The 11,061-nt window shown below is 40.9% G+C and overlaps 1 non-coding gene across 1 annotated transcript; it reads right to left on the bottom strand.

Moving 5' to 3' along the window:
• Nucleotides 1-2,578: 2,578 nt before the first annotated feature.
• Nucleotides 2,579-2,664, bottom strand: TRNAR-UCU (transfer RNA arginine (anticodon UCU)). The gene is given in 2 exon segments: nucleotides 2,579-2,614; nucleotides 2,628-2,664. It is a non-coding gene; the product is annotated as a tRNA-Arg (tRNA).
• Between the last annotated feature and the right edge of the window lie 8,397 nt (nucleotides 2,665-11,061).

Here is an 11,061-nt window from a genome sequence, read left to right on the forward strand (position 1 = left end):
GACTGCATCAAATCAAATAAGGACACTTTGCAACACACATATCATTCTCTCCCACTTTTCAACTTTTTTTTACCCACTTCTACCCTGTTTTGCCTGTCCCACTCTGGCTTCTTTTCCTGCAGGTAAGGATGCTGTCACTCATTTGATCTTCTTTTGTCTCCATGTGTAGGTCCTTTATTTGCAATCTATTTGTCTCAAGCTTTTTTATCTATTTGCAGAGTATTGTGATTAAAGTCAAGACTGTTTATAAACTGTATCGAAAGACAACCTCTACAATTCACAATAAACAGACAGCAGATAATTCAATTAATCACAAGATCAAAATGTAAGTATTTATGCAATACAATTGGATGTTTCTTATCGATATGGCCCTAAAATATATATACATGTTGTTATTTTTTAAAATCTTCATTGTATTTATTGTTCTTTGTTTCTTTTTTTCTCTCAGGCCAACTACAATCTTTTGATACATATTGCTAACCAATGTATTACGTAATGATTAATGTGTTTCAATCTATTGTTATAGATTTTAAAGAATAATCCTCAACCATTAAAACAACCAGTGCGCACAAATTTCATCCACCAGATAATCTGCATCATGAAATTCTATTGGACCCAATTGTCTACAACTGTGTACAGACATCTTCATCACATCTGTCCCATGACCTTTGGACATTACAGATGAAAATCTCTAACCAAGGCACAAAATGAAGAAACTGAGGACATTTTTAAAGCATTAAATGTATCTTATGTTATGGTGTAACACATGCTCACTACAATTATTTGGACAACAAATATCATATGTACTGTCTGAGTATAGTCTATAATATCTTTATGAAAAATGTAAATGAATGAAAATAAATAGGAAACTTACAGTTTAATCATTGATGTCTTTTAATAATAAATAATTTTAAATAATATAATTTGTGTCTGGACAATACATTTATTCTAACTTTATTTCAGAAGTATATATATTAATATTGATAAGTTTACAAAGTGTGTAATATATACAGCAATAGAGAGGGCCCAGTGTACATGAACACCCCTTGTGGAAGGAAAATATATAATATAGACAGGAATAGAGAGGGGCCAGTGTACATGAACATCCCTTTTGGAAGGAAAAAGTATGATATAGAAAGACATATAGAGGGGCATGTGTACATGAACCCCACTTGTGGAAGGAAAATGTATAATATAGACAGGAATAGAGATGGCACAGTGGACATAAACATCACTTTTAGAAAATATATGGATGGATTCCACCAAATTATCCTACCAACAACTGTAATTTATAACTGTATGGATACTTAAAATATGTATTGTAAATGTAAGTAAAGTTATCTCAATGCACCAAACAACTAAAATATCAATATAAATAACCTTCGACCATAATGAAAGAAAATATTGTATGTAACTCATGTAGACATTTTAAAGTAATAAAATTGAATAGAGCAGAAAGCATTGACAAATCAGTGAATTAAAGTAAGTTAGTTTTCTTAATGTCAAATGTATAGTGTTGCCTCAAAATGAAGACCTTTTGCAGTAATAAAAAGCAGTTTAAAATAAACTATTTGGAATATTTTCAATTTTTTGCAAAACGTACATGATAGATATCTGTACATTTACAGGATAGAGCTAGTAATATTCAGATGTGAAGCATTGCCATGTCCCCTCCCAATCCAATGAGCATTTTCAATTTCCAAAACACAATTAAACAAATAAAATACAAAGTATAATTTGTAATATAAATATAAAATGTTATTTTATAAATATAACAAGATAGTGTATTTAGAATCCAATTTAGATGGACTCATGTGCATCTAAAAAAAAGCATGTAATCTAATCTTGAAATATGCTAATAGACCAAAATGCGAATAAGATTGTGAAGAAGCACCATGTATCTGTTCATTGCAGTCTGCCCGTATTCTCACACTGAAAATTGTCACCAGCTTGACAAGGTAATAAAATTCTCGCAACATTTTCTCTCTTTAAAATTATTTCTTCTATCACACTGAAAAGATTTTGATCTAATAAAAACATTCAAATTGTTGTATATAGCAGCTATTTTAATGTTTATCAGGATTTATTCCTTAATACATTCATACTATCATTATTATGTTTATAATAATGGGTGTATGTCCGAGACATATTTCTTAAATTATTATCAGTAACAATGGGTTCAAGTGGTTGATTGAAAAAATGTTTCCCCTGTTACAAATTTTTAAACGAGTGTCAGATATTCACACAAGTCTGCTAAATGGCACTAAAATCCATATCTGAATTACCCAACTGTCAATTTTGCCTGCAAGCACTATTTCAAAAATCAGGAATTATTCCAGTATTTTGTGCTACCTAGGTTGAGGATCTTATGTAGAAAAGCTCATTTCTTTCATCACACTGAAAAGAGTTTGATCTAACAAAAACCTATAAAGACTGTCAAATTGCTGTATATAGCAGCTATTTGAATGATTATGAGGATTTATTACTTAAAATGTCTTTGATAGATTTCAAACCTACAATCTGTAAGTTACATCCAGACATATGTAAATTTTAAAATTTCGCAAGTGAATTGATGCAATGACTCTGGTGGGACTCGAACCCACAACCTTTGAATAACTACAACATACTAGAAGTCCAATGCGCTATCCATTGCACCACAGAGCCACTGTGGTTTCTTAATTTCCTTTTGCTTTTACTACTTGGGGTATACAATATTGTAATAGGTAATACAATCTCTAGTGTACCAATTCTCTAGTTTTTATTTTTTTAACACATATAGATTGATGCCAGACAAGTTGCAGGAAAGAGACCGGTTGGTACCGAATAGGAGATCAAGCGCTTTACTTCTGATTCACAGTTGGATTGCTGGCTGAGTGAGACACAAAAGAATATGGGGGGTCATTTTGGACTGTGTGCTAGAGTTAGTGTTTGTTTTGCAATACAAATTGCGGAGAGAAACATTTTCCAAAAAATTACATAGTTTTTGTGTACTTTCAAGTGGAGATACAAGTCTTAATTCATACTATCATTATTATGTTTATAATAATGGGTGTATGCCCAAGACACATTTCTTAAATTATTATCGGTAACAATGGGTTCAAGTGGTGGATTGAAAAAATGTTTCCATTGTTACAAATTTTTAAACGAGTGTCAGATATACACAACAAGTCTGCTAAATGGCACTAAAATCCATATCTAAATTATCCAACTGCCAATTTTGCCTACAAGCACTATTTCAAATATGAGGAATTATTCCAGTAATTTGTGCTCCCCAGGTTGAGGATCTTATGTAGAAAAGCTTATTTCTTTTATCACACTGAAAAGAGTTTGATCCAAAAACCTATAAAGACTGTCAAATTGTTGTATATAGCAGCTTTTTGAATGATTATGAGGATTTATTGCTTAATATATCTTTCATAGATTTCAAACCTACAATCTGTAAGGTATTTCCAGACGTATGTGAATTTTAAAAGTTCACAATTGAATTGAAGAAATTACTCTGGTGGGACTGGAACCCACAACCTTTTAATAACTACAACATACTAATTGAACCACAGAGTAACTGGGGTTTGTTTATTTACTTTTTATCCTAGTTTATCGACAGTAAGGGGGAGGGTCAGTCAGTCTCACCAGGAAAAAGTCTTCTTGATAACGGTCTCTATGCTGCCACTTGGAACCTAGAAACAGGTGTGACACGACAACACCACCACCACAGAACTATCTCCCTAGCACTAACGTGCCTCCCACACCAGAATTATTCTACATCTTAATAACAGCAAACAAGCAGCACCTGATCCTATTAACAGTCTAAGTGATTGGCTGATGCGCAACACTAACACGAAACCTCCGATGGGTGTAGTGCACTACTTACCCCACAGTTCGAAGGTATGCAAGGCACAGAGTGTAAACATTACTGAATAGCAAAAGTCTACCTTTAATGGGGGCCTGACATCTGGATCCTATAGAGAAAAATATTACGAAAGATACATAGACAAGACAATAACATACAGCACAGTGTTTTTCCTAACCGGACCACATCACAAATGCTTACAGTTACTAGGCCTCACAGTACAAGTACACCACGAAATGACTGCCTACACATTCAATGGGGACAGACTGGTCATGGTCTTACTATAGGAAATTACTAAATAATTACTATCCTAATGCCACTTTCAACCCACAGGCCTCATGCCAGAACTTGCCCGCAGGCCTTTAACCTGGTACTGTGCTCCCCCGAGGCCTTTTGCCTGGTGTTATGCCCCTTAGGCTGCATAGCCTGCTGTGCCCCCTCAGGCCTTCCAGAACTGGCACGTGGGGAAAATAGAGAGAGTTTTGAGATAGATTTCAGAGAGGGAGAGATGGGTTAGCGTAAGAAAAGGAGAAAGTGTTGAATCTGATGTCACAGAGAATCAGTTTATTTAGATGTCATAATTAAAGACAGACAGTCTAGGGACAGATGACATGGAGATACAGATACTGTGCCGAGTTAAATATTAGAGAGAAATTTCTTGTATGTGATGCTGACACATTTGGAGAATAGTTACTTTTTAGGATATTCAAACACCCACTTGTCTAAAGACTGTTGAACCTTTAGCTCGTTAATAGAAGAAAAGAACAGTGCTTGCAATAAAGTAAATTGTAATTGCATCAATGTTTAACAGAAGTCTAAACTTTTTACATTAAAAATGCTGGAATCTATTTTATAAATCTATATACCGTATATACTCGAGTATAAGCCGAGTTTTTAAGCACATTTTTTGTGCTGAAAAAGCCCCCCCTCGGCTTATACTCGAGTGATAGTTAAAGACCACAATGCACGGCCGTAAGGAGGGTGGTGCCTGCCTCCATAGCTTCAGCCCGCTTAAGGGCTGAAGAGAAAGAGAAGGAAAACATTAACTGAAGAGTTTGGTGGACAAAAGAAATCAACTCACAAGAGTTTGGTGCTTACCGTTAGTTCCGCAGTGGAACGCATGTGCGTTCCACAGACAGGAAGCTCGGCACTTGCAATGCAAATGCCGGACTTCCTGTCTGTGGAACGCACATGCGTTCCACTGCGGAGCTTTCGGCAAGCACCAAACTCTTGTGAGTATGGAGGAGACATCAATATCTCTGGGGATAAGGCAATGGGACCGTGGGTATATATCTTTGCATGTGTATTTATATTATGGTGAGGTAGCTGAGCATAAAACATTACCTCTGTGTGTGCAATAATGTATTTTTCAGGAAGCGTGGTATTGGCTGGAGCCAGGCTGCCCCCCTCTCTCCCTGAATGTCTGTGTAGTTCCGCAGTGGAACGCATGTGCGTTCTGGCACAGACAGTCTTACAGACATTCAGGGAGAGAGGGGTGCAGCCTGGCTCCAGCCAATACCACGCTTCCTGAAAAATACATTATTGCACACACAGAGGTAATGTTTTATGCTCAGCTACCTCACCATAATATAAATACACATGCAAAGATATATACCCACGGTCCCATTGCCTTATCCCCAGAGATATTAATGTCTATAGCAGTGCAGTCCTAGTCAAAAGTTTATATAAATCACTTATAAGAAGATGAACAGGGAGAGATAAATGTGTATTTCTGTGTCATATAGTCTTTCAAAAGATTTGTTGTATTCTTTTTTGGGGGGGGGGGATTTTTGTAAACTGACAGATATCATCATCATCATCATCACCATTTACGGTATTTATATAGCGCCATTTCCCACCCTAGGCTTATACTCGAGTCAATAAGTTTTCCCAGTTTTTTGTGGTAAAATTAGGTCCCTCGGCTTATATTTGGGTCGACTTATACTCGAGTATATACGGTAATTAAAAGTTGGAGTTTATCTTTTTTATTCTTAATAAAAATGTTGGTGGGATCAGAAACTAAACTGTTATCTAAACATTAATTCTATATCTCAGCCACAATGTTAAAATCATCTTCCACCTTCCAATAACTACATTGAATTACATTTAATATGGTAATCAAAATATATTGCATATATGCAAACCACAAAAATGAGTTAAAACAGGTGCTATGAAGAGATAACAGTAAGACAAATATAGAATATTACTTAATATTGAGAAAAATCACCCATATGACAAACTCCACCACTCTGTCACGAGCCGCGGCGGTACTCACAGCCGCCGCGGCTCGCTTCCTGTGCCCCCTGGCGTCTCGACCGCCACCTTGACGACTGGGACGTCATTCTGCCTAGTACCCGCTCTTCACTGTAGCGCCGCGCCCCGTCAACAGAGCACAGCCGGGCGCGTGCGCAAAGCTAAGTAATAGCTGTAGGCTATTAAGGTTTAATTCATTAATTAGCAGGGGCCTGTGTGCAATTTCAGAGCTAGGCTCTGGTTGGCTGACTGGTGTATTTAGGGCAGTGAGGTCTGCAGCCTCACTGCCGGTTATAGCTTTCTGCCCAGTCTTGCTGACCTGCTCCTATTTGCTATTCCCTGTCCTGTGGATACTCTGTTTGATTCCCTGTGTATAACCCCTGCTTGGATTACTGGACTCTGCCTGTGACCCTGACACTTCTTACCTGTACCTTGGACCTTGCTACCGTGCCTGTGAGCCTGAACTCTGGCGTGTTTTACGATTACCCTGCTTGCCTGTGACCCTTGACCTTGGCTATCGTTTTGACTATTCTCTGCCTTCTACCAGTCTCCGGGCCCGCCACTGTTGTCCTGCATTACCAACCCACACTACACTTGGAGCTAAGTCCTGGGGGCATCCGAGTACCGATGAGCGCGTCAAGCTCTAAGGGAAAGGCGGCGCAATAGGCGAAGATCTCCGTCATCTAGTTCGGTGGGTTGTTGATCAGGGCCAGCAGCCCAAACATTATAACCAGCCAAACAGACATTCCGGAGACGAAATTGGGATGGATGGAAGCGGACCAAAATTGTCTCCATGTCAAGCTCTGGCGGGTCATGTTGAGATCCTGTACCAAATGGTCCAGGGATTGTCTCAGCGTTTGTCCGCTCAAGAGGAGGACTCCCGGACTACACTAGCCATTTCCGGTTCCGCTGATGAACCCAAGTTAAAATTGCCGGACCGGTTCTCCGGAAATAGAGCCCTGTTCTAGAACTTTAAGGAGAGCTGTAAGCTCTACTTTCGGCTGAGACCTCGGTCTTCTGGTTTGGAACAGCAGAGGGTCGGGATTGTCATCTCCCTCCTTCAGGGTGACCCTCAGTCCTAGGCCTTCACCCTGCCTCAGACGAGTCCTACCATGCAATCTATGGAAGCCTTCTTTAATGCATTGGGTCTGCTCTACGACGACCCTGACCGAGTTGCCTCCGCTGAGGCTCATCTACACTAAAGCAAGGACGACGTTCTGCAGAGGAATACTGTGCTGAGTTCCGCCGATGGTCATCTGACAGTGAATGGAATGATCCAGCATTACACAGCCAGTTTTGTCTAGGACTGTCAGAGCAGATCAAAGATTCACTGGTGCAGTATCCTTCTTCCACCTCGTTGGAGACCCTTATGCAACTTGCCATTAAATTTGACAGGAGAATTAAGGAGAGGAAGACCGAGAAAGAGACATCTTCCTTTTCCTCTGCATATATTCCCGTTCTTACGGATATTAAGGAACCCATGCAGTTAGAGGCATATCGCCTCTCTCCTGAGGAAAGAAACAGAAGGCAATCACAAGGTCTCTGTCTCTACTGTGGTAATAAAGGCCACTTCTCCCATTTTTGTCCTAACAAACCTGAAAAAGGAGCATGCCTAGGGAACGAGGGGAAGGTTCACTTAGGTTTGCAAATTGCTTCCTCAAAGAATGCTGTCCCGATTCCCGCACAAGTCACTTTCAGTGCCTGTTCCGTGGCTCTGTCAGCCTTCATTGATAGTGGATCTGCGGGCAACTTTCTTGACATCGGGTTTGCCCGCTCTGCTGGAATTCTGACTGTGAAGCTCAAGTCTGCTATTACTGTCTGTGGCTTAGATGGGAGTCCATTGCCTGGTGGCAAGATTATCTGGGAGACCCCGCTACTGCAATTAAACATAGGAGGTCTCCATTCAGAGTCCATGACCTTCTTCCTTATCGACTGTTCGTCAGTTCCGTTGATTCTGGGCCATCCTTGGCTTTCCCGTCATAACCCTGTTGTGGATTGGGTGAAAGGAGAAATTATCCAGTGGAGCTCTTAGTGTACACAGTCTTGCTTAACTATGCCTCTGCGAATCATTCAGTCAATTCCTGAGCAGCTTCCATCACAATATCATGAGTTCTGGGATGTGTTCTCCAAAAAGGCTGCTGACACTTTACCACCTCACCGTGACTTCGACTGTGCTATCGAGCTTATTCCTGGTTCCAAGTTACCCAAGGGACGCTTGTACTCTCTCTCTGGTCCGGAGACCAAATCCATGCAGGAATATATTGGTGAAAACTTAGAGAAAGGTTTCATCAAGCCATCTAAATCTCCAGTAGAAGCTGGATGCTTCTTTGTATCTAAAAAAGATGGAGGACTAAGACCCTGTATCGACTATCGAGGACTGAATCTCATTACAGTCAAGAACACCTATGCCCTTCCTCTCATCTCTGTACTATTCGATCATGTAAGAGGTGCTACAGTCTTCACTAAAGTCGATCTTCGCGGAGCATAAAACCTCATCCGTATCAAAGAAGGAGATGAATGGAAGACGGCGTTCAATACACATTCTAGCCACTATGAATATCTGGTCATGCCGTTTGGTCTTAGCAACGCACCTGCAGTGTTCCAAGATCTGATTAACGAAAAGTGTGAGTTTTAGGTGCAGAAGGTATCCTTCCTGGGTTACGTAATCTCTTCTGAGGGATTCTCCATGGATCCAACCAAGGTCCAAGCTATCCTGGATTGGGTGCAACCAAATAATCTCAAGACGGTACAGAGGCTCCTGGGCTTCGCCAATTATTATAGAAGGTTCATCCGTGGCTTTGCTGACATTGTGGCTCCTATTGTCGCCCTGACCCAAGGAATGGACCAAACTAACTGGTTGCCCCAAGCAGTATCCACATTTCAAAGCTTGAAGAAAGTCTTTGTATCCGATCAGATCCTTAGACACCAGGATCCTGAAAAACCATTTGTTCTTGAGGTCGATGCCTCTGACGTCGGTGCTGGTGCTATCTTATCTCAATGTGGGCAATAGAGAACTATTGGCAATTAAATGGGTCTTTGAGGAGTGGCGACATTGGCTGGAGGGTGCTACACATCGAATCTCCGTCATTATGGACCATAAGAACTTACAATACATACAGTCGGCCAAATACGTGAACCCCAGACAAGCCCATTGGTCGTTATTCTTCACCCGTTTCAATTTTGTGATCACCTACCGACCGGGTTCTAAAAATGTCCGAGCTGATGCTCGGTCCCAAAGCTTCTTGGCACACCATGTTCCAGTTAAAAATCCGGAGCCTATAATTCCCTCTTCCGTAATCCATGCTGGCCTAACCCAAGACCTGAGCATCACACTTCGAAAGGTTTCAAAGATTAGCTCCTGATAATATCCCGGAGGGATGTTTATTTGTGCCAGTCCATTTAAGGAAGGTAGTTCTTGCAGAAGCACATAATAGTAAGACTGCTGTACATCCTGGAATTCAGAAATCCTCAGAAATCCTCTCCTGTACCGTATGGTGGCCATCATTACCTGCTGACGTCAGGAGTTATGTCCTCTCTTGCGAGGGTTGTAGGCCAGTTGGTTCCATTGCCCATTCCTGCAAAACCCTGGACACACTTGTCCATGGACTTTATAGTCGATCTGCCTCTCTCTGCAGGACACAACACCATATGGTAGACAGATTCAGAAAGATGTCACACTTCATACCATTAACCAAGCTTCCTAGTGCTCGAGATTTGGCTATTCTGTTCATCCAGCATATTTTCTGTCTACATGGACTTCCTATTAATATCGCTTCTGATCGTGGGTTCCAATTCATAGCACAATTCTGGAAATCTTTCTGTACCCTTCTTGGAATCAAGATCAGTCTTTCATCTGCATACCACCCTCAGTCTAATGGGCAAACTGAAAGGGTTAACCAGTCCTTAGAACAGTTCTTACGATGTTTTACTTCAGAATTTCACGATAACTGGTCCTCTTTGTTACTCTGGGTGGAGTTTGCCTACAATAATTCATGTCATTCATCTACTCAAACCTCCCCATTCTACTGTAATTTTGGTTTTCATCCCAGGTCCAACTCCTTGTATTCCCTCAAATCCGCTGGTATTCCGGACATTTGTTCCACAGCTGCTGATCTTAAGGTCATCTGGAAAAAAGTTCAGTCCTCTTTTAGAGAAGCCTCGTTCATTGCAAAAAAAAATTTGGATCGCCACCGTACCTCCTGCTCCCTTAAAGTGGGCCAGAAAGTGTGGCATTCTACATGAAATATTAGGCTCAGACAGCGTTGTAGGAAACTGGGGCCTAAATTCATCGGTCCCTTCCTCATTGTCAAGCAGATTAATTCCGTAGCTTTTAGATTGCAAATTTCTGGTTCGTTAAGGATCCCCAACACATTCCATTGCTCCCTGCTTAAACCTGTACTATACCCAAATCAATCCCAGCCTCCCAGTTCGCATGTACGGAATAGGAACAAACCTCAAAGATATATCATTCAGAAGATTCTCGATTCTAAAAAGGTGCAGGGTCAGGTGCACTTCCTAGTACAGTGAAGGAATCGCGGTTTAGAAGATCGCTCCTGGGTTCCGCGAAGACAACTTCATGCTACAAGACATCTGAAGTAGTTCTTCAAAAAATTCCCTTCAGAAACCTGGGTGTCAGGGTGCCTTAACCCCTCTTCAAGTGGGGGGGCACTGTCACGAGCCACGGCGGTACTCATAGCCACCGCGGCTTGCTACCTGTGCCCCATGGTGTCCCGGTCGTCATCTTGACGACCGGGATGTAATTTCCGCCTAGTACACGACCGTTGCCAAGACAACGGCCGAACGCTCTTCACTGTAGCGCCGCGTCCTGGCAACAGAGGACAAATGTTCACATGAACAATTCCAGTGATAGCAGTTACTATACTTACATTAATAATAGGTTGCATTGGCTTTGAAATTGAATATTGCCTTTCCAAATGTATCTATTATAATGGTGAGGT

The sequence above is a fragment of the Mixophyes fleayi genome, chromosome 3 (assembly GCF_038048845.1).
Source record: "Mixophyes fleayi isolate aMixFle1 chromosome 3, aMixFle1.hap1, whole genome shotgun sequence".
Taxonomy (NCBI): Eukaryota; Metazoa; Chordata; class Amphibia; order Anura; family Limnodynastidae; genus Mixophyes; species Mixophyes fleayi.